This window comes from Lithobates pipiens, unplaced genomic scaffold (assembly GCF_037356315.1).
Source record: "Lithobates pipiens isolate NorthernLeopardFrog02 unplaced genomic scaffold, aLitPip1_a1.2 Scaffold_8, whole genome shotgun sequence".
NCBI classification, from domain to species: Eukaryota; Metazoa; Chordata; class Amphibia; order Anura; family Ranidae; genus Lithobates; species Lithobates pipiens.
In genome coordinates, this window is record NW_027507903.1 from 140,588,146 (window position 1) to 140,606,521 (window position 18,376).

The following is an 18,376-nucleotide window of genomic DNA, read 5'->3' on the forward strand; positions in this document are numbered from 1 at the left end:
TTATCTGCGCAACATGATGTGGAATGCGGACATTGAGAATGGAGAAGTGATGTGGGCACACGCTGTCAGCACCGGGCCCGTCCCCTCCCTCCATAACAGGGACATCCTACGTACACAGTGCGATGAGCCCGCACACTCCATAGCAACACACACGTAGTCATGTCATAGAGTCGTAGTGGAACTATTGTGCGTCACAGCCTGACTCCGCACCCCCCATCCCACCCCTGGGCTCCGCTCTGCCCCTGACCTTGGAGGGCCGATCAGTGTGGGGTAGGATGATGGGGGAAGTATGGTGGGAGTAATAGTCTGTCTGGGTATACTGCTCCATCCTCTGTCCTGGGACAACAAAAGGGGGGCGTGGCAGCACACACATCGCACCCCGAGAATGCCCCCCCATCACACCCATCCTATGTGGGGGGCACAACGACCACCATCGCCACTACCCCGGATCTGCGTATGTATGGCCGCACTTATGACGCAGATGTCCCAACACACAATAATAACACAACTCACCATCCTGGGTGCCATGTCCACCCCGGCTCCTCCAGGCGGGCTCCTCCGTCCATCTATACAGACAGGCAGGGCAGGCGATGATCGGAGGACAGGTAGATGGAGAGGTCGGTGCTCGTGATATTGCAGGTGGGTGTATCCTCCCTCTCCATGTGTTGTGCTGGAAGTGGCCGCTCCGCCCCTCCTCCTCCTCAGCGTCATTTTTTCCTCTGTGCTGGATGAGGAACGCATTACAGCTTCTCCTCCGCCGACCAATAGGAGGCCGAGCCTGCTCTTCTCCCTTCAATCCCGAGCAACCTCTTCCCTGCAACTCCCCCGGGGGGACTGTGCGCACTTCAACTTCTCCTTCTCTCCATAGGGCTGTGTGTGTGTCATCCTTCTGTGCCAGCTCTACCACCCCTCGTGGTAGTGCATCCTGCTGGTGCCAGCACACCAGCCCTCTGTGTGTGCCATCCTCCTGTGCCAGCTCTACTAACCCTCTGTGTGCCATCCTTCTGTGCCAGCTCTACCAACCCTCTGTGTGTGACATCCGCCTGTGCCAGCTCTGCCAACCATCTGTGTGTCCCATCCTTCTATGCCAACTCTGCCACCCCTCTGTGTGCCATCCTTCTGTGCCAGCTCTACCAACCCTCTGTGCGTGCCATCCTTGTATGCCAGCTAGAGTTGCCACCTCATCCCTTTAAACCCGAACACCTTTGAATTACACAAGTTCTGAGGCTAATTAAATACAGACAAGGCACCAAGCAAGTTTAATTACCACCTTTAATCAGCCACAAAACCTGTGTAATTAATATGTGTTTTCCGGTTTAAAGGGATGAGGTGGCAACCATAATGCCAGCTCTGCCACCCCTCTGTGTGTGCCATCCTTCTCTGCCAGCTCTGCGACCCCTCCATGTGTGCCATCCTTCTGTGCCAGCTCTGCCACCCCTCCATGCGTGCCATCCTTCTTTGCCAACTCTGCCACCCCTCTGTGTTCCATCCTTCTGTGCCAGCTCTGCCATCCTTGTGCATGTGCTCTGCCATAGCCATCCCCTGTATATGTGCTCTGCCATGGCCACCCCCTGTATATGAACTCTGCCATGGCCAGCCCTCTATGTGTGAGCTCTGCCATCCCAGTGTGTGTTCCACCATGGCCATCCCCATGTATGCTCTCTGCCATGGCCACCCCTCTGCATGCTCTCTGTGATCCCAATGTGAGCGCCACCATGGCCATCCCTCTGCTTACTCTCTGCGATCTCAGTGTGTGCGCCGCCATGGCCATCCCTCTGCTTACTCTCTGCGATCTCAGTGTGTGCGCCGCCATGGCCATCCCTCTGCTTACTCTCTGCGATCTCAATGTGTGCGCCGCCATGGCCATCCCTCTGCTTACTCTCTGCGATCTCAGTATGTGCGCCACCATGGCCATCCCTCTGCTTACTCTCTGCGATCCCTGTTTGTGCTCCGCCATGGCCATCCCTCTGCATGCTCTCTGCCATCCCTGCGTGCGTGAAACAGAGAGAGCTCTGCCAACCCTATATGTGTGAGTTCTGGCATCCTCATCCTTGTACGTATTCCCTCTGCCATCCTTCTATGTGTGTGAAGTTCTGCCATCCCTCTGCGTGCGTGCTGCGGGTCCCCTGTGCTGTCACTTCTCCTTTCCGATGTCAGTGATAGTGAAGTTCCTCTGCCATCTCTCTCTTGTTCTGCTGGGCGCAGTGGCAGACCAGCCATACACATGGTGGCGATCAATCACTAGGTGTGGACTGAGCTCCCACTGATGACAATGCAGTGATCGGTAATGCGCAGTCTGCTGCTGCTGCTGCTCTCCATGACTTTCTCCCACTCTGTCCTCCTCTTCTCTGCCTCCCTCCCTGTTCTGGTTACATTATATCATGTCCATCATGTGATACCACAAGCTGCTCTCAATGGAAACTTAAAGGGGCCACCACGTGACGGAGCAGCAATAAACATCCCACCCCTTCCTCCAACATCAGCATCATCCCCATCATGATGAATCTTATTCCAGGCAAATAAAATCAGGAGGCTGATATCACACAGAGGAAGGATCAGCCAATGGGGTTTAATCCGGAGTGAATATTTCCCGTGTTTTCTGTGAAGTCAAAGCATGCACAGCGAGTCATTCTCTTTTGTAAAGCTCTGATGCAGTTAAATGTCATGGCGACAAGTCAACAAGTTACTTGAAGTAAGAAACGTGACTAAGCATTTACCTTGGCCTAGAAAAAGCTTAATATCGGAGCTGAGGAATGGCCGCTGAAGCATTCATAGTAGTCGTAGTGGGGTCTGTGTGCCCTGCTGCAGTCCCATCATTTATACTGCCCTGCCTGCATTATTCATAGACTGTTCGCTGCAAATGGGAAGGAGGAAACACTTAAAGGGAAGTGACTTTTAGCCCAGAAAACACATTAACATGAAGGACCTATTATCTCTTTTTATACCCCCATTTATGAAATAAGAAACGAGGCTTGCTGGTCTGGTATTAAAGTTATTCCCTTCCAATTGTGACCCGCTTGGCTCATCATATTTATTTACACATGGGTATTAGGAGGTGGCATTTCAGATTTACAGAATGGACCACGCTCAGTAATACCGAATGAATAAAGGTGGCGTAGGGATCTTGTCTACACAAGCTAACACAACAACTCCCAGCCAGTCAATCATGATTGCCTAAGCATGAATTCACACTGCCCCCCCCCCCCCCACTTCAAAGTCAGACCCCAGTGTAACTCCGGCACGACTTGCATGCAACTTTTTTAACAGAAGTCAATGGAAGTCGGAACCAAAAGTAGTGCAGGAACCTTTTTCTAAATCGGAGTGACTCAAGTCGCACCGATTAGAACTGTTCCATTGCACAGAATGGGGTCCGACTTCTGATGCGACAAGTGCTTCAAGGTCGAAGTGATTGTTGCATCAGTGTGAACCGGGCCTGATCCTCATAGACAGATTGTTTGGGACTGGGATTTGGCCTTTTCTCAAATCACAGGCATGCGATCACAAGATAGTTGTTTTCTTATTTACAGAGAGCTACACTCAAGATAACAATCTAGATACGGAATCTTAGTGGTTGCAGAAATATCGTTTCTTGCCCAATGCTATAAACTATCACTTAAAGCGCAGTTCCAGGCTTTTTATGTTTATTAAAAGTCAGCAGCTACAAAAAGTGTAGCTGCTGACCAGTAAACAGACACTTACCTGTTCCATGGTCCAGCGATGCGGCCGAACGGAGCGTTGCTCCTCTCCTCCTCCACTCTGGGCACCTGGCCGTGACAGCTTTTGGCTTCACGGCTCGGCAAGCACGGCGCATGCGTGAGTTGTGCTGCGCTCCCGGAGTGGACAGGCGATCTCTTGGGAGCTGACACTAGGACTTGGGAGTGACACTAGGACAGCGCAGTGAAATATTTTTTCCCTTTTCTTGTCCCAAGAGATCACCTAGAGGGAGGAGCTGCCTAAGGCGAAAGGAGGAGTCGCCTTGACGGTCCCTGGGCGGAAGGAACAAGTGGGACAGGAAGTCCCACACTTAACGAAGCCCCCACCCCAAAAAAATGACATGCCAAATGTGGCATGTAAGGGGTCGAGGAGTGCTTAAAGCAGAAGTTCCACTTTTGAGTGGAACTCCGCTTTAAAGTGGTTGTAAGCTTAGGCTTACCTGTAGGTACTGTAAATATCTCCTAAACCTGCCCGGTTTAGGAGATATTTACCATATATGCTTGTGCCGGCGTCATCAGCGCATGCCCACTGAAGAAGCGGCTCGCTCTTGCTGTTTCTTCAGCAGCCGTGCCATAACCGGTGGCTCATGTGTGGAAGTGACGTCATGCCGGAGCACACAAACCCGGAAATAATTCCAGGATACATGTCGCCAGTCACAGCGGCGTGCAGGGCCACTTCAACAGCGTAGATCTCAGGTAAGTATTTCATAATAAGCTAGTATGCTAGTATTAGATGAGCTAATATTAGATTGTAAGCTCCTCTAAGCAGGTCCCTCTTAATCCTCTTGTATTTTATTGTATTATAACTGTATTGTCTCCTTTTTATATTGTAAAGCGCTGTGTAAACTGTTGGCGCTATATAAATCTTGTAAAATAATAATAATATGCGATGCATACTAGCTCATTATGCCTTTGTCTTACAGGTTTTTTTTTTTTTTTTTTTTTGTGTGTGTTTACAACCACTTTAAAGCAGGATCAAACCCATCAATTTAAACAAGTTAAAGTGGTATTTAAAGGGTTTGTTTAATCGATCACCTTGTAAAACAACCCATTCAATTTAAAATAGAATAATCTTTGTATAAATATAAAAAAAAAGAAACCCCTTTTTTTTCCCTTTTTGAGAAGTGATCATATTCCCTCTGTTCTCAGCTGCATAAGAGTTGGGAGGAGGAGAAGCAGCAGCACGCAAAGCCTCCCAGTAAATTGCTGTGCAGCGGGGGGCGTGTCAGGACAAGTCTGATCATTGGAGGAGAGTACACTGAGTTTCCAGCATAGCTAGAGAACTGACCAGTGCTTAGTATGGTCAGTTTTTAATAGGAAAGAAAGGAGACTAGCAGGAACACCAGGGGTTTCACATAAAGGTACAAGTACATGGTACAGCAGGCACATATCAGGAATATTAAGTGGCAGAGTAACAGTTTCAATAAAAAAATAAAAAGAAACAGAAAGCTGGTTGCCAAAAAGCCATATTTATTATTTTATCTGCAATTATCATTTTTATTGCAATATTCCTATTACTGCTTACTTTATCAAATCAAAATGTTTAGTACATGAAAAATAAATATCATATTTGTGTGAAATCATTACTTTCTAGATTTTTCAACATTATTATCTACATTTTCACATTAACAATTGCAAGCCTCTAATCTGTGGTTTATCTAATGGGTTTATCACTAACTCAGATGGATCCTTTTCCTTTTCTTCTCCCCCTAAACCAGAAACTCTCTATAGTCTCTAGCCAGAGGATTTTTAGACGAAAAATGCAATAAAGCTGTTTAATCATTTGAAAAAAATATATAACATAAGCTTGGGAATAAAAAATGAAGATAACTGAAAACCAGAACACAGAAGATGCTGGCGCCAGCGAGGGACAGAGACCGCTGGAGGAAATATGAGTATAGCTGCCTTTAGTCCCACTTTAACCACTTCAGCCCCGGAAGGATTTACCCCCTTAATGACCAGGCCATTTTTTGTGATACGGCACTGTAGCGCTTTATCTGACAATTGCATGGCCATGCGACGTTGTAACCAAACAAAATTGATGTCCTTTTTTCCCCACAAATAGTTTTCTTTTGGTGGTATTTGAGCATCTCTGCAGTTTTTATTTTTTGCACTATAAACATAAAAAGACTGACAATTCAAAAAAAAAAAAAAAAAAAATATATATATATATAAAACAAAGTTATTCATCCGTTTAGGCCAATATGTATTCTGCTACATATGTTTGGTAAAAAACAAAACAAAACAAAAAAACGCAATAGGCGTATATTGATTGGTTTGCACAAAAGTTGTAGCTTCTACAAAATAGGGAAAAGATTTAGGATTTTTTTTTTTTTTATTGTTTTTACTAGTAATGACTGGGATTGTGGCAGAGAAATCTGACCCTAAGTGACACTTTTTGGTGAACAGTGACAGAATACAGTGATAAGTGCTATAAAATTGCACTGATCACTGTATAAATGACACTGGCGGGGAAGGGGTTAACACTAGGGGGGATTCAAGGGGTTCAGTGTTTCCTAAGGAAGTGTTTCTAAAGGCCCATACACACGATCAGACTTTTTGACAACAAACATGCAAATTAGCTGTTTTGGAGCAACATCCAACCATGTGTACGCTCCATCGGACAAACTTTTTTGGTTTTCATCGGACTTTTGTTGGCTGTGTGAACGGACAAACTTTCTGGCAACAAAAGTCTGATGGAGCAAAGTCTGATCGTGTGTACAGAAAACCATAGGACTTTTGTACAAAGTACAAACAGGCATGCTCAGAACCAATGCAAAAGATCAGACAACAATACAGAAGTTGACCAAAGGTGGCGGTAAAGAGCAGAAAAAACACGTGATTTGGTGAAAGTTGGCTGAAAAAGTCCTGCTGTGTGTATGCAATACAAGTTCAGGGCCGACGCTCCTTCGTACAAAAATCCAAGGGAAAGTTTGTACAAAGTCCTATCGTGTGTATGAGGCTTAACTGTCAGGGGGACAGACTGACTGGGAGTAGAGAGAAAGCGCTGTTCCTGATCACTAGGAACAGCTGATCTCTCTCTCCTCCTCTATCAGAATGGGGATCTGCCTTGTTTACATAGGCAGATCCCCATTCTGCCTCTCTTCACCGTGATCGTGGGTGGCCGGCGGCCATCAAGCATGCCGTACTCTTGGGAAAGCTCCCACGGCACACGACTGCAGTACCACATGCATGGACTGACGTACAGGTACGCTGGTTTGCGCAATCGAGCAGCTTTGCCGCAGTATATATGCGGAGGGAGAGAAAAGAGGAGGGTGCCCCTAGGGATTTTGTGGGCAAGGAAAAATACTAGATACAGAGTAGAAAAAAGTATAGTAAAATATAAATTACTGAGTACAAAATTATATATACAAAAAAAAAAATCAAATAAATGTTGCATAGAATAGCTTAAAAACACAAAAAGATATTCATTTGGAGACATACCCCAGTCGATGACCTATTGTGTCAAAACGTGTCGGATACGCTTATCTTGTGCTTCCCACATTGCTTTTATATATTTTTATATTTTTTTTATGTGATCACATATATTTGTAACATCTGCTTATATGCTTGATGTGAATAAAGTTTTTAGTCTTTTTTAACCTGCACCATCTGAATTTTTCTCTATATTTCCCATACTGTATTGGATATATACTGAGCCATTTGGGGGCATCCTATTGGATTCCTGCGGATTTGTTCCATCGCAAGATTGGTGGCATGGATTAGTGCCGCCTTTGGGATGGGTATCCCTCAGTCCTGACTGCCCGTATCCAGCCTGGTTTGGTTTTTCTCTTGCTGCTAGTGTTTGGAGCACTACAAGCTCGTATGATACATTGCCATAAGGTACTTGTATCCAACATGTCTGGTAAGAGTGTTTCATTTTTGTATGTTTTCCATCCCTTTGAGATCCATTCAAGATCCAGTGTGATTATACCATTGTGTCTATTGGGGCATTTATTACCTGATTGGACTCTCAGACCATTGGGACTCTTGATTTTATTGCTTTGTATGGGTGATACCTTATAAAGGCCCCATAGGTATAATAACTTTTTTGGAATATCTGAGTTTTCCCCGTCACGGGTGTCACTTTTTGATTTCACTATTATTGTTTGAACATATTAATATTTGTTCTGGATGAATTAGTGCTACATTATTTTGGTGCACAGCTGAATTCTTGACTATATGATGATCTCACAGTTTGGAGGTCAAAACAGTGTCGATGGACACCAAAGATCCTAACATGTTTCAGAATATATATATATACTTGGATATATAATTCTGTCTTCAGGGGTGGTTTAGAACGGGCTGTATTCTCTATTAAAACAATAACAAAGTATCAAAACAAGTATACGGTGAATATAGATAGTATATGGTCAGTGTTTACAGACATGGCAATGAAAACAGGGAAAGCGTGGAATACTCACATAATAATGAATATCTTTGGTAAACAATGCTACACAAACGGGTTCACAGATAAGGCATTCCATCTCATAGATATTTCATCCAAAGAAGGGGAATATGTCAAAGAAATAAAGAGGTACAAAAAAAAAAAAGTATATATATATATATATATATATATATATATATATATATATATATATATATATATATATATATATATATATATATATATATAAACCTTATGCCGCGTACACACGGGCGGACTGTATGACGTACTTAGTCTGGCGGAAAAGTACGCCAGACTGTCCGTCGGAATTTCCGAACGCGCTACTTGCCCACACACGGCACTTTTTAAGCGGACTAATACGTCGTACTAAGTCCGCCGTACTATCCGCCCTACTTTTGAAATGAACGGACTCGCCCACACACGCAGAGGAAAGTCCGCTCATTTCGAGCGCGTCTCCAGGTAGGCGGGGCCCGCGAAGGAGACGTCGCTGGCCCCGCCGCCTGGTATGGACTTAAAGGGGAACCCCAACGCTGAAAAAAATCGGCGTGGGGGTCCCCCCCAAGTCCACAACAGACCCTTGTCCGAGCACGCTACCCGGCCGGCCAGGAAAGGAGGGGCGAGCGAGCGACCCCCCTCCTGAGCCGTACCAGGCCGCGTGCCCTCAACATGGGGGGTGCCTTTAATAAGGGGGCTCCCGGATACCGGCCCCCCACCCTATGTGAATGAGTATGGGGTACAATGTACCCCTACCCATTCACCTGTTAAATAAAAGTACAAAAAAAAACACAACACACGAGATAAAATACTTTATTGCACAGCTCCGGGGGTCTTCCGTCTTCGGGGGTCTTCTCACCGGACTCCTCCGCTATCTTCTTGTAGCTCTTTTGCTAGCGGAGGAGTCCGGCTTTCTTCCTCGCCGCCGGCCTCTTCTCCCGACTTCGGGGGTCTTGTCCCCCTCTTCGGTTCTTCTGCCGGGCCACCGCGCCTTCTTATAGCTCTTTTACAGGCGGTGGCCCGGTCTTCTGTCGCCGCCGCCTTCCGTTCTTCTTCTTCTTCTCCTGGAGATGTTGACTCGACGCTCTCTCCGGCCACAATGCCAGGGCCGCGCTGTTTGGCCACTTATATAGGGACAAGGGGCGGTGTCACATGGCTTTATGTCACATGGGTTGGTGTCACATGGTGACCCCGCCCCTTACGATGTCATAGTCCCCATGTGACATCAACCCATGTGACCAACCCATGTGACATAAAGCCATGTGACACCGCCCCTTGTCCCTATATAAGTGGCCAAACAGCGCGGCCCTGGCATTGTGGCCGGAGAGAGCGTCGAGTCAACATCTCCAGGAGAAGAAGAAGAAGAAGAACGGAAGGCGGCGGCGGCGGCGACAGAAGACCGGGCCACCGCCTGTAAAAGAGCTATAAGAAAGCGCGGTGGCCCGGCAGAAGAACCGAAGAGGGGGACAAGACCCCCGAAGTCGGGAGAAGAGGCCGGCGGTGAGGAAGAAAGCCGGACTCCTCCGCTAGCAAAAGAGCTACAAGAAGATAGCGGAGGAGTCCGGCGAGAAGACCCCCGAAGACGGAAGACCCCCGGAGCTGTGCAATAAAGTATTTTATCTCCTGTGTTGTGTTTTTTTTTGTACTTTTATTTAACAGGTGAATGGGTAGGGGTACATTGTACCCCATACTCATTCACATAGGGTGGGGGGCCGGTATCCGGGGGCCCCCTTATTAAAGGGGGCTCCCGGATTCCGATAAGCCGCCCGCCCGCAGACCCCGACAACCAACGGCCAGGGTTGTCGGGAAGAGGCCCTTGTCCTCATCAACATGGGGACAAGGTGCTTTGGGGTGGGGGGGCCTCACAGCCCCCCCTTCCCTAAGGCACCCCCCATGTTGAGGGCACGCGGCCTGGTACGGCTCAGGAGGGGGGGCGCTCGCTCGCCCGGGTAGCGTGTTCGGACAAGGGTCTGTTGTGGACTTGGGGGGGACCCCCACGCCGATTTTTTTCGGCGTTGGGGTTCCCCTTTAAGTCCATACCAGGCGGCGGGGCCAGCGACGTCTCCTTCGCAGGCCCCGCCTACCTGGATACCCACTCGAAATGAGCAGACTTTTCTCCGGGCGGGAAAAGTCCGCTCATTTCAAAAGTACGGCGGACTGGCACACACACGGGCGGATTGTCCGCCGAAATGCGAGTATGACGGACAGTATTACGGAAATTCCGAAATACTTAGTACGCCAGACTGCACGCTGAAAAAGTCCGCTGAAGCCCACACACGAGCGGACTGTCCGCTAAAATGTGTTTCGGCGGACTAAGTAGGCCATACAATCCGCCCGTGTGTACGCGGCTTTACTTGGCCAACAGAGCCTCAGACTTTTGTCTGAAGGGTGTGTGCTGGGAACTTGTCTTGCATACAAATGGTACACAATTGTCGGCCAACAAACACGAACGTAGTGACATACTAGACATACTACGAGCCAATAAAGAGAAGGTTCAATTTTCAGGCGCAACCCTTTAGTCTCCTTCTGCTAATTTTGTGTAAATAGAAGTTTGGTGAGTGTTGATTCGTGCTTTTCATTTCATGCTTTTCAGTTCGTTCTGAATGGCCATTAGTCAACCAGCCATGTTGCGGAATCAGAGGAGAGAATGTGTTATTTATTATTGGCCTTGGAGTTATTGCTTTGACCCAAGTCCAGTCCAGGAACACGAGGAGAAGAATTTCTCAGACCAAAAATTGGTTGCTTAATCATCACCAATTATGTCATATGCCTTTGATGTGGGAGCTCCAGGAGAATAATCCCGATGATTTTAATAATTATCTCCAGATGACGGACCCCTGCTTTCAACAACTCTTGCCATTGTTGACTCCCTATATTAACCACTTAACAACTGCCCATTGCCGATTAACGGCTTCAGGGCGGTTGTTTAACTCTGAGAGGCCGTTAATTAAGGGCCTCCCAGAATTCTGCTCTCGCGCGCCCCCTGGGGCACGCACACAAGATCATCCGCTCGCCGCGGCCGTTTACCACGTGATCGCTCCGTCAAATGACGGAGTGATCACTTGTAAACAAACCGGCGTCATGTTATGACGCCGGTTCCTCCCTCCCCCTCTCTGTACCGATCGGTACAGCGGAGGGGAAAGAGATTGGTGTCAGCAGCGATGTGGGCTGCATCTGCAGTGCCCACATCGCTGCTCACCGAATTTAACCCCTCAATTCCCTGCCAATACTCTGCAATACCCTGCAATACTCTGCAGTACCCCGCCATTACTCTGCAGTACCCCCATTACTCTGCAGTACCCTGCCATTACTCTGCAGTACCCCCCAATACTCTGCAATACCCCCTATACTCTGCAATACCCCCCAATACTCTGCAATACCCGCCAATACCCCGCCAATACTCTGCAATACCCTGCCATAAATTGCCATACCCAGCCATACTCGGAGATACCCAGCCATACTCGGTGATACCCTGCAATACCCAGCCATAGACGCCCCCCCACCCCTCACCGCCCTCCGGTGCTTCTACCAACTCGCCAGTACGATCAAAGCCAGAATCTTTTTTTTTTTTTTTTTATTTCAGGCTTCCCAGCCTAGAGGTGAGATGTGGGGTCATATTGACCCCCAGATTTCACTGTAAAGAGGACCTGTCACCCCATATTCCTATTACAAGGGATGTTTACATTCCTTGTAATAGGAATAAAAGTGATCAAAAATATATTTTTGGGGAAAAAAATGTCAAACTAAAATAAATAAAGTAAAATGAACAATAAAAAAAATAAAATAATTTAAAGCGCCCCTGTCCCCATGTGCTCGCATGCAGAAGCGAACGCATACGTAAGCCCCGCCCACATATGAAAACGGTGTTCAAACCACACATGTGAGGTATCGCCGCGAACGCTAGAGCGAGAGCAATAATTCTAGCCCTAGAACTCCTCTGCAACTCAAAACATGTAACCAGTAAAAAAAATTGAAAGCGTCGCCTATGGGGATTTTTTAAGTAGCGACGTTTGGGGTCATTCCACGGGCATGTGCAATTTTGAAGAGTGACATGTTCAATATCTATTTACTCAGCATAACTTCATCTTTCACTTTATGCAAAAATTGGGCTAACTTTACTGTTTTTTTTTGTTTTTTTTTTAAGCACAAAACAGTTTTTTCCCCCAAAAAAACATGTTCGAAAAATTGCTGCGCAAATACTGTGTGAGATAAAAATTTGCAACGACCACCATTGTATTCTCCAGGGTCTTTGCTAAAAAAAAATATATAATGTTTTGGGGTTCTCTGTAATTTTCTAGCAAATAAATGATGATTTTTACATGTAGGAGAGAAATGTCAGAATTGTCCTGGGTGCTCCAGAACGCCTGATGGCGCTCCCTGCATGTTGGGCCTCTGTATGTGGCCACACTGTGCAAAAGTCTCACACATGTGGTATCGCTGTACTCGGGAGTAATAGCAGAACGTGTTTTGGGGTGTAATTTGTGGTATTCATATGCTGTGTGAGAAATAACCTGATAATATGACAATTTTGTGGAAAAAAAATCTTGATTTTGCAAAGAATTGTGGGAAAAAATGACAACTTCAAAAAACTCATCATGCCTCTTACTAAATACATTGGAATGTCTTCTTTCCAAAAAGGGGTCATTTGGGGGGTATTTGTACTTTTCTGGCATGTTAGGGTCTCAAGAATTGAAATAGGCCGTCAGTCCTTCAGGTGTGATCAATTTTCAGATATTGGCACCATACTTTGTGGATTCTATAACTTTCACAAAGACCAAATAATATCCACCAATTTGTACTTATTTTTACCAAAGATATGTAGTGGTATAAATTTTGGCCAAAATTTATGAAGAAAAAATTACTAATACTTTTATAGCACAAAAAATAAAAAACTGAGAGGTGATTAAATACCACCAAAAGAAAGCTCTATTTGTGTGAAAAAAAAGGACAAAAATTTCATATAGGTCCAGTGTTGCATGACTGAGTAATTGTCATTCAAAATGTGAGAGCACCAAAAGCTGAAAATTGGTCTGGTTATTAAGGGTGTTTAAGTGCCCGGTGGTCAAGTGGTTAAGAAGTAGGACACATGCATGTGTTATATTTTCTATATTTTTGGATGCATAGAATACACTTTTTGGTTAAGTTCTATTGGCAGATAGCATGTGTATTTTTTTGTTTTCTTTTTTTAATACACAATAAAAAAATTGTGTAGAATAATACTTGACTATGCGTTTTACTTTAAATGACAGTTTGGGAGTAGGCCAGTACATTTTAAAAAATACAATGTAAAATTAACAAGGGATACCAACATAGTTGTATATTGAGATTAAAAACTACAGGATAATAGTGTTGTGGTAACTTGGCCAAAAAAAATACAAGCATTATAATAATATTCTTAATATCACTAGAAAACAAAATCATTTTTAAATATGTTTGCCATAACTCCATCAGTGTCACCAGCAAAGCAGCTTCATTATTATCCCATTAAAGAAGAGATTTGTGCACTGAATTTCACCAGTTCATAATTTGCAACGTCACAAATGTTAAATCTCTATTACAAACGCTAGTTTACAAGACCGACCGCTTCCGGCTCGGTCTTGCTTCCGACTTGTGTACACATGATACGAAAATCTGACAACAGACCGTTGTCCACTGAAAATTTACTAGCCTGCTATCCAACATTTGTTGGCCGAAAATTGGACAACAATTGTCTGATGGAGTGTACTAATGGTTGGATTTTAGACAGTCTGTCATCACACAATTCCCATCTGAAAATCTGATCCTGTGTAGGAGACTTTAGGCTGTGGCTGCCTTAGAAATAAAACATTGAACACCTTTTGTTTTGCTGCACCTGATGTGTATTTAGCACATTTAAACTTCAGGTTCAGTTGAGTTTTAACCACTTGACCACTGGGCACTTAAACTCCCTTCCTAACCAGGCCAATTTTCCGCTTTCAGTGCTCACACATTTTGAATGAAAATCATACAACATTGTACATGTGAAATTTGTGTCCTTTTTTCACACAAATAGAGCTTTCTTTTGGTGGTATTTAACCACTTGCCGACCAGCGCACGACGATGTGCGTCGACAGAATGGCACGGGCAGGCAAATGGGCGTACATGTACGTCCCTTTAAATTTGCCGCCCTGCCATCAGGAGCGCGCCGGCGGCGGCGCGCTCCCGCGCTGGTCGGGACCCCCGTGAGTCCGGTCGCGGGACCCGCGGACTCGATCGCCACGGGCATCCCCACGATCGTCTCACGGAGCGGCCAAATGAAGAAATGTCGTTGTAAACAGCATTTCTTCATTCTGCCTAGCAACTAGTGACGCTGATCTCTGCTCCATGTGATTGGAGGAGAGATCAGTGTTCACTAAATGAAAGCCCAACCCCCCCCACAGTTAGTAACACACCCCTAGGAACACTTAACCCCTACACTGCCACCCACTAGTTAACCCGTTCACTGCCAGTGTCATTTACACAGGAATCACTGCATTTGTATAGCAGTGATTACTGTATAAATGACAATGGTCCCAAAAATGTGTCAAAAATGTCCGATGGGTCCCCCACAAAGTCGCAGTCACAATAAAAATCGCTGATCGCCGCCATTGCTAGTAAAAAAAAAATAATAAAAAATTATTAATAAAAATGCTATAAAACTATCCCTATTTTGTAAACGCTATAACTTTTGCGCAAACCAATCAATAAACGCTTATTGCGATTTTTTTTTTACCAAAAATATGTAGAAGAATACGTATTGGCCTAAACTGAGGGAAAAAAATGTTTTTTTATATCTTTTTGGGGGATATTTATTATAACAAAAAGTAAGAAATAATGTGTTTTTTTCAAAATTGTCGCTCTATTTTTGTTTATAGCGCAAAAAATAAAAACCGCAGGGGTGATCAAATACCACCAAAAGAAAGTTCTATTTGAGGGGAAAAAAGGACGTCAATTTTGTTTGGGAGCCACGTCGCACGACCGCACAATTGTCAGTTAAAGCGACGCAGTGCCGAATCGCAAAAAGTGGTCTGGTCTTTGACCAGCAAATTGGTCCGGTCTGAAAGTGGTTAATCACTGTTGGGTTTTTTGGGTTTTTTTGCTATAAAAGAAAAAGACTGACAAGTCTGTAAAAAAATGAATTTCTGTTATAAAATTTAGCAAATTAGTAATTTTTCTTCATACATTTTGGCCAAAATTTATACTGCTACATATCTTTGGTAAAAATAAGTACAAATTGGTGGATATTATTTGGTCTTTGTGAAAGTTATAGAGTCCACAAGCTATGGTGCCAATATCTGAAAATTTATCACACCTGACGAACTGACAGCCTATCTCATTTCTTGAGACCCTAACATGCCAGAAAAGTACAAATACCCCCCAAATTACCCCTTTTTTGGAAAGAAGACCTTCCAATGTATTTAGAAAGATGCATGTTGAGTTTGTCGTTTTTTTCCCACAATTCTTTGCAAAATCAAGATTATTTTTTTCTTTTTTCTTTTTTTTTTTTTCACAAAATTGTCATATTAGCGGGTTATTTCTCACACACAGCATATGCATACCACAAATTACAACCCAAAACACATTCTTCTATTACTCCTGCGTATGGCGATAACACATGTGTGAGACTTTTAGTCAACGTGGGCACATACAGAGGCCCAACATGCAGGGAGCACCTTCAGGCATTCTGGAGCACCCAGGACAATTCTTACATTTCTCTCCTACATGTAAAATCATCATTTATTTGCTAGAAAATTACATAGAATCCCAAAACATTATATATTTTTTTTTTTAGCAAAGACCCTAGAGCAGTGATGGCGAACCTTGGCACCCCAGATGTTTTGGAACTACATTTCCCATGATGCTCAGCTACACTGCAGAGTGCATGAGCATCATGGGGAATGTAGTTCCAAAACATCTGGGGTGCCAAGGTCCGCCATCACTGCCCTAGAGAATACAATGGTGATTGTTACAACTTTTTAATCTCGCACGGTATTTGCGCAGCAATTTTTCGAACGCGTTTTTTTGGGGAAAATTTTTTTTTGTGCTTAAAAAAAAAAAACAGTGAAGTTAGCCCAAAGTTTTTGCATAGTGTGAAAGATGAAGTTACGCCGAATAAATAGATACCTAACATGTCACCCTTCAAAACACACTTCTGGAATGGCGCCAAACTTTGCTACTTAAAAATCCCCATAGGCGACATTTTAATTTTTTTTTTACTGGTTACCTGTTTTGAGTTAGAGGAGGTCTAGGGCCAAAATTATTGCTCTTGCTCTAACGTTTGCAGAGATACCTCACATGTGTGGTTTGAACACTGTTTTCATATGTGGGCGTACACACGGGAACAGGAGCGCTTTAAAAAAAAAAAAAAATGTTATTTACTTTATTTTAGTTTGACACTTTTTTCCCCAAAAAATATCTTTTGATCACTTGTATTCCTATTACAAGGAATGTAAACATCCCTTGTAATAGGAATATGGCATGGCAGGTCCTCTTTACAGTGAGATATGGGGTCAATAAGACCCACATCTCACCTCTAGGCTGGGAAGCCTGAAATAAAATAAAAAAAAAACGATCCTGGCTTTGATCATAGCGGTGAGTCGGTAGAAGCACCAGAGGGCAGCAGGGGAGGATGTCACCTTTGGTCACCTGTAAGAATGATCAAGCAGTGGAACAGCCGCTATGATAATTCTTATGGTGTAGGGAATCGCCGGCTGAAAAAGCTTATATCTGAATGATGCCTGTAGCTGCAGGCATCATTCAGATATTCCCGCACAAAGTCAAGGACGTCATGACGGCTGGCGGGCGGGAAGTGGTTAAAACGCTTTTTTTTTTAACACAAAGTTGTCCATTTATACAATATTTCTAACACATAGCATGTTCATACCAAAAATGACACCCCAAAATAGATTCTCCTACTCCTTCTGAGTACGGTGATACCACATGTGTGAGACTTCTACAGTGTGGCCACATACAAAGGCTGAGTACAGCCAAGTATGGCTGAGCATGGCTGGGTATGGCTAAGAATGGGCAAGTATGACTGGATATGGCAGAGTATGGCTGGGTATCACCGAGTATTGCAGAGTATGGCTGGATATTAAAGGGTATGGCAGGGTATTGCAGATTATGGCTGAGCATGGAGGGATGGCTGAGCATGGATGGATGTGGCTCTGTGTCACCGAGCAGCGCTGTGGGCACTACAGATCCAGCCCACAGCGCTGCTGCCACCGATCTCTCCCCTCTCCACTCACACTGGATGGAGAGGGGAAAGAGGAACCAGATATCATGCCGGTTTATTTACATTTGACGGAGAGATCACGTGATAAAGGCCGCTATTAGCGACCCTTTAACCGTGATGCGCTGGGTCCACTGGACCCGACGGTCACGGATGTTCTCGCGTGCGCGCCCCAGTGGGCGTGCGTGAGCAGGATTCTGGGCGGACGTCACTGTATGCCCTCCCAGACTTATGCAACTGCCCTGTAGCTGTCATTCGGCTATCGGACAGTTGGCAAGCGGTTAAAGTGGACCTTCTCCTTTTTAAATGAACTTGCTCTTATCTGCTTCCTTCCCTCTCCCTTACTCAATATGTAGCGCCACCCCCATAAGGGTCCCTGGAAGTTGACTGTCCACAAAGGTTGACCTGACCTTACAAGCCAGCATCCCACCACCTCTGACACCTTGGGTTTGAACATAGTTCAGAGAAAAGATGCAATCATACAAACCCCAGACTGTAGCAAAGTAAATAACCCCCAGTATTTACTAGCATACCTTCTCTTTTTCTGTTTATCTCAATTTTATATGTCAATAGATGGGAGGAGAGACAGATATACTTGATACCAGGTGGTGTTGGTGAGTAGACCTTTCATTTACATATCCTTTAATACAGCCTGGAGCCTTTATATTGAATATAGGAGGAAATTATAACCCTCATATTGTCTATACGTATATATTCAAGAGCAGTTTTCACCATTTAAACTTGGTAGATGTTAATATTACCACATAGACATAGAGATATGATTTTTAGATTTAGCGCTCCCCTGGGTCTACTGGGAGCAGAAAGGTACCGCCAGATACAGCGAACAAGCTTACATTCACCCCAGAGCTGAGTCCATGGCTATAATGGGAAGTTGAACAGAATTTAGGCGCCAGCCACTTTAGGTATTTTTCAATGCTTTAATGAGAACTTGAGAAAGGTCGTAGGAAAGAGGGTTAGGGGAGGTTTCAGATACACTTTTTAGCAGATCACTTAGGCCGCGTACACACCCGG

General features: G+C 44.8%; 1 long non-coding RNA gene across 2 annotated transcripts in view; it reads right to left on the reverse strand.

The window, feature by feature from the left end:
• LOC143964471 (uncharacterized) overlaps window positions 1-889 on the reverse strand; it is a 122,918-nt gene extending 122,029 nt beyond the window's left edge. Inside the window, exon 1 of one of the 2 annotated variants that reach the window (XR_013271144.1) lies at window positions 514-889. This is a non-coding gene — a long non-coding RNA (uncharacterized LOC143964471). The remainder of the gene's footprint in view (window positions 1-513) is intronic. The other variant, XR_013271143.1, reaches the window with a different exon arrangement.
• Window positions 890-18,376: the final 17,487 nt, after the last annotated feature.